This window comes from Gallus gallus, chromosome 16 (genome assembly GCF_016699485.2).
Source record: "Gallus gallus isolate bGalGal1 chromosome 16, bGalGal1.mat.broiler.GRCg7b, whole genome shotgun sequence".
In the NCBI taxonomy this organism is placed as follows: domain Eukaryota; kingdom Metazoa; phylum Chordata; class Aves; order Galliformes; family Phasianidae; genus Gallus; species Gallus gallus.
The window spans coordinates 1165119-1170540 of record NC_052547.1 but is presented as its reverse complement, the minus strand read 5'-3'; positions in this window follow the sequence as shown (position 1 = coordinate 1170540).

The window sequence follows — 5422 nt, the reverse complement described above, 5'->3', positions numbered from 1 at the left end:
GCTGCGGCTTTAGTGTGACCGAGTGCTGTTCGGGCCCGCAGGGGCCGGTCCGAGCGGTCCGGCGACCGGGACCGGCTCCTTCAGCATGCTCCAGCCGCAGCTGCGGAGGAGGCCGAGTCGGGTGGGGGCACGCAGGGGCTGGGCTGACCGTTCCGGAGAGCCCGAGCCGGTCCTGCAGAGGCCTGCAGCCGCACCTGCAATGAAACCGAGTCCTGTGGGGCACGCAGGGGCTGGGCCGACCGGTCTGGCAAGCCCGAGCCGGTCCTGCAGAGGCCTCCAGCTGCGGCTTTAGTGTGACCAAGTGTTAGTGGGGGTCCCCAGGGGCCGGTCTGACCGGTCTGGCGAGCCCAAGCCGGTCGTGCAGAGGGAGCCCGCTGCGGCTTTAGTGTGACCGAGTGCTGTGCGGGCCCGCACGGGCCGGTCTGAGCGGTCCGGCGACCGGGACCGGCTCCTTCAGCATGCTCCAGCCACAGCTGCGGAGGAGGCCGAGTCGGGTGGGGGCACGCAGGGGCCGGGCTGACCGTTCCGGAGCCGGTCCTGCAGAGGCCTGCAGCCGCACCTGCAATGAAATCGAGTCCTGTGGGGCACGCAGGGGCTGGGCCGACCGGTCTGGCAAGCCCGAGCCGGTCCTGCAGAGGCCTCCAGCTGCGGCTTTAGTGTGACCAAGTGTAGTGGGGGTCCCCAGGGGCCGGTCTGACCGGTCTGGCGAGCCCGAGCCGGTCGTGCAGAGGGAGCCCGCTGCGGCTTTAGTGTGACCGAGTGCTGTGCGGGCCCGCACGGGCCGGTCTGAGCGGTCCGGCGACCGGGACCGGCTCCTTCAGCATGCTCCAGCCACAGCTGCGGAGGAGGCCGAGTCCGGTGGGGGCACGCAGGGGTCCGGGAGACCAGTCCGGCGAGCCTGAGCTGGTCCTGTACAGGCCACCAGCCGCACCTGCAGTGAGACCGAGTCCTGTGGGGCACGCAGGGGCCGGGCCGACAGTTCCGGAGAGCCCGAGCCGGTCCTGTAGAGGCCTCCAGCTGCGGCTTTAGTGTGACCAAGTGTTGTGGGGGTCCCCAGGGGCCGGTCTGACCGGTCTGGCGTGCCCGAGCCGGTCGTGCAGAGGGAGCCAGCTGCGGCTTTAGTGTGACCGAGTGCTGTACGGGCCCGCACGGGCCGGTCTGAGCGGTCCGGCGACCAGGACCGGCTCCTTAAGCATGCTCCAGCCACAGCTGCGGAGGAGGCCGAGTCCGGTGGGGGCACGCAGGGGTCCGGGTGACCAGTCCGGCGAGCCTGAGCTGGTCCTGTACAGGCCACCAGCCGCACCTGCTGTGTGACCGAGTCCTGTTTGGGCACGCAGGGGCCGGGCTGACCGTTCCGGAGAGCCCGAGCCGGTCCTGCAGAGGGCGCCAGCTGCGGCTTTAGTGTGACCGAGTGCTGTGCGGGCCCGTAGGGGCCGTTCCGACCGGTCCGGCGACCGGGACCGGCTCCTTCAGCATGCTCCAGCCGCAGCTGCGGAGGTGGCCGAGTCGGGTGGGGGCACGCAGGGGCCGGGCTGACCGTTCCGGAGGGCCCGAGCCAGTCCTGCAGAGGCCTGCAGCTGCACCTGCAATGAAACCGAGACCTGTGGGGCACACAGGGGCTGGGCCGACCGGTACGGCGAGCCCAAGCCGGTCCTGCAGAGGCCTCCAGCCACGGCTGCTGTGTGACCGAGTCCTGTTTGGGCACGCAGGGGCCGGGCTGACCGTTCCGGAGAGCCGGAGCCGGTCCTGCAGAGGCCTCCAGCTGCAGCTTTAGTGTGACCGAGTGCTGTGCGGGCCCGCAGGGGCCGGTGCGAGCGGTCCGGTGACCGGGATCGGCTCCTTCAGCATGCTCCAGCCGCAGCTGCGGAGGTGGCCGAGTCGGGTGGGGGCACGCAGGGGTTGGGTTGACCGGTCCAGCAAGCCTGAGACGGGCCTGTACAGGCCTCCAGCCGCACCTGTAGTGAGACCGAGTCCTGTGGAGGCACGCAGGGGCCGGGCCGACCGGTCCGCTGACCCAGAGTCGGTCCTGTACAGTCCACCAGCCACACCTGCAGTGACACCGAGTCCTGTGGGAGCACACAGGGGCCGGGCTGACCATTCCGGAGAGCCGGAGCCGGTCCAGCAGCGGCCTCCAGCCGCACCTGCAGTGTGACCGAGTCCTTTTGGGGCACTCAGGGGCCGGGCCGACCGTTCCGGAGGGCCCGAGCCGGTCCTGCAGAGGCCTCCAGCCACTGCTGCTGTGTGACCGAGTCCTTTTTGGGCACGCAGGGGCCGGGCCGACCGTTCCGGAGAGCCCGAGCCGGTCCTGCAGAGGCCTCCAGCCGCGGCTGCAGTGAGACCGAGTCCTGTGCGTGCACGGAGCGGCCGGGCCGACCGGTCCGGCGACCGGGAGCGGCTCCCGCAGAGGCCTCCAGCCGCCGCCGCGGAGCGACCAAGTCCGTCCTGGCCGGGTAGACGTGGCCTGCCAGCCCGGAGAGGGCCGGGCCAGCGACCTCTAGCGGTCTCCGCCGTGTGAACGGCTCGGAGCCCTCTGGGGCCGGGTAGACCGTTCCGCTGCTTTCGAGCCGCTCGGCAGCGACTTCTTACGGCAGCGTTCGTCTCGTGTTTGCTTCTTTGTTTATTTCTCTGTCCCTCAGTGTGCCCGTTCGTTTGCCGGTTTGAACGTTTTGGTTTCGTTTCCTTTTCGCTCGGGGGCTAGGTAACTCTTTAGGCGGTTTCAAGCTGGGTCTTTGAAACCCCATTCGCGTGCGGCTCGCTCGCGCGCCACATCAACGCCGGGACACCTTAGCCAGGGCGCCGCGTAACCCCCCCCCCTCCCCCCGGTCCCCCTCCACCCGACCGGCGGACACGGCCCCGACCTCCCGAGGAGGTGCGCAGGCGCGGGCGTGTGGGCGGGGGCTCCGCCCACAAGGGGGCCGGGCGGGCGGGAAAGTACGGCCGGTTCGCATGCGGGCGGTCGCTCGTGTCGGCGCGGGAACGCAAAATAATGGCGGGAAGACGGTAGCAGAGGTAGGCCGGGGGGAGACGGCGTCGTCCGTCCCGGGGGTGGTGGTGGTGGTGGTGGCGGCGGCGGCGGCGGCGGCGGCGGCGGCGGCGGCGGCGGGGGGCGGGGGCCGGGGGCCGCGGGCCGCCTGGGACTCGTCTGTTCGACTCGTCCGGTCACCGGGCTCGCAGCGAGCCTCTCTCCCGGCCGGCAGGAGGGCGGAGAGGCAGCCTCGCCTCGCCTCGCCTCGCCTCGCCTCCCACCCGGCCGGCGTCCGAGCCGTCGGGTCCGACCGCCGGCGCTCGGGGAGGGGACCCTCGGCTCCCCCGGCGGGGCGCTACTAGAGGGAGAAGTGGAAGAAGAGCGAGCGACTACGGGAGTGCGAACGTACGTGCCCGTTCCCCGCACCCCCCCCCCCCCGGTAGAAAAAAAAAAAAAAAACGGAAAGCAAGAGTGTAATGGAAAGAAAGCGCGTGGCGGGCTGGGGGTGGGTCCACGGTTGGGGGAGGGCAGGGAGGAGTTGCGCGGGGGGGGGGGTGCGGGTGTGAGCGGCGCGGGGACCGGTCGAGACATCAGGTCGTGCCCGCCGGAGGAAAGAAAGGCACGGGAAAAAAAAATCAAAGCGGGGGGGGGGGGGTGGCGGGGTGTGGAGAAGCAGCGTTCAGAAAACAAAAACAAAACAAAACCAAAAAAACGGCGGGGAAAGACGAACAAAAGGGGGCCGATCAGGCGGGGCGGATCCGGGGGGTGGGGCTGGGGCGCCGACCCTTCTGTCTCGCCACTGGCCGGCCGAGCCGTCGGGTCCAGCCCTTCGGGAGTCGAGTGGGGGGGGAGGAGGGGAGCGGGCATGAACGGCGAGAGAAAGGGGGGGGGGGGGGGGAGGGAGGAATAAATAAATAACAATCCCGTGACCCTCTCCCGTCCGACTTTCCCCCGAGAACGAGGAAGAAACGGGCGACGACTGAGCAAACGACCAATGGCACGGATGGACGGACGTATTTAAGAAGAAAGTAAGGGGGGGGGGAACCCAGGCAAAGAAGGAAAGAAAGAAAGATGGAGAGAGTGAGAGAGAGATGAGAGAGAGAGAGAGAGAAATAAAGAGCGAGCGAACAAACGAAGGAACGAATGTGGGGGAGAAAAAGAGAAAAAGGAGCGGGGGGCAGATCAGGTGGAGCGGATACAGGGGATTGGGGGGGGGGGGTGCCGGGCACCGGACGCCAAGTCGAGTCACTATCTGGCCGAGCCATCGGAAGGGGGGGACACCTTTTTTTTTTTTTTTTAAAAAAAAAAAAAAAAAAAAAGGGGGGGGGTGGAGGGAATGGGGGAAAAAAAATCAATTTAAAAAAAAAAAAAACGGGAAAAGAAAAATCAAAAATCATTAAAAAAAAAATGCAGAAAAGGTTGCCAGGGCGGGGTGCTGGGGGTGGGGGGGGGGGGGGGGTTGGTGTTGAAGCTCCGTCTGCCAGGTCTACCCGCCACCTCGGCACTGCAGCCACTTCCCGACAGAGGGGGGGGGGGCGTGCTGGGCTGGGCCGGGCCGGGCCGGGCCGGGCCTACTCACGCGCGCACACACACGGAAAGAAATGCACGAACGAATGAATAAAAAAATTAAAAATTTGAAAAGACTTAAAAACCGAAAATGTAAAATAATATAAAAATAATAAAAAATAAATCGACTGACGAATCCAATAAAAAAAAATTAAAAATTGAAAATAGGGACAAAAAAGGAATTCTTAAAATATTAACTAAAAAAAAATAATTAATTAAAAAATGAAAAAAAAATTAAAAAAAAAGAAAAAGGCAATTTAAAAAAAATTTTAAAAAAAGTCAAAAATAAGAACAAAAACGGCGAGGGGGGGGTGGTGGTCGTAAAGCCGGCCGCCAGGTCTACCCACTGCCTCGGCACCGCAGCCACTTACCGACGGGGGGGCGTGCTGGGCCGGGCCGGGCCGGGCCGGGCCTACTCACGCGCACACGCACACGGAAAGAAATGCACGAACGAATGAATAAAAAAAAATATATATATTTTTTTTTAAATTAAAACCCCGAAAATGTAAAAATAAAATAAAAATAAAAATAAAAAATAAATCGACTGACGAATCCAATAAAAAAAATTAAAAATAAAAAGTAGGGACAAAAAAGGAATTCTTAAAATATTAGCTAAAAAAAATTAATTAAAAAATGAAAAAAAAAGAAAAAAATTTTTAAAAAAGGAAAAAATCAATTAAAAAAAAAAGAAAAAAAAAACAGGAAGGAAGAAAAAAAAAGTCAAAAATAAGAACAAAAACGGCGAGGGGGGGGGTGGTGGTCGTAAAGCCGGCCGCCAGGTCTACCCACTGCCTCGGCACCGCAGCCACTTCCCGACGGGGGGGGGGGGGGGCGTGCTGGGCCGGGCCGGGCCGGGCCGGGCCTACTCACGCGCGCACGCACACGGAAAGA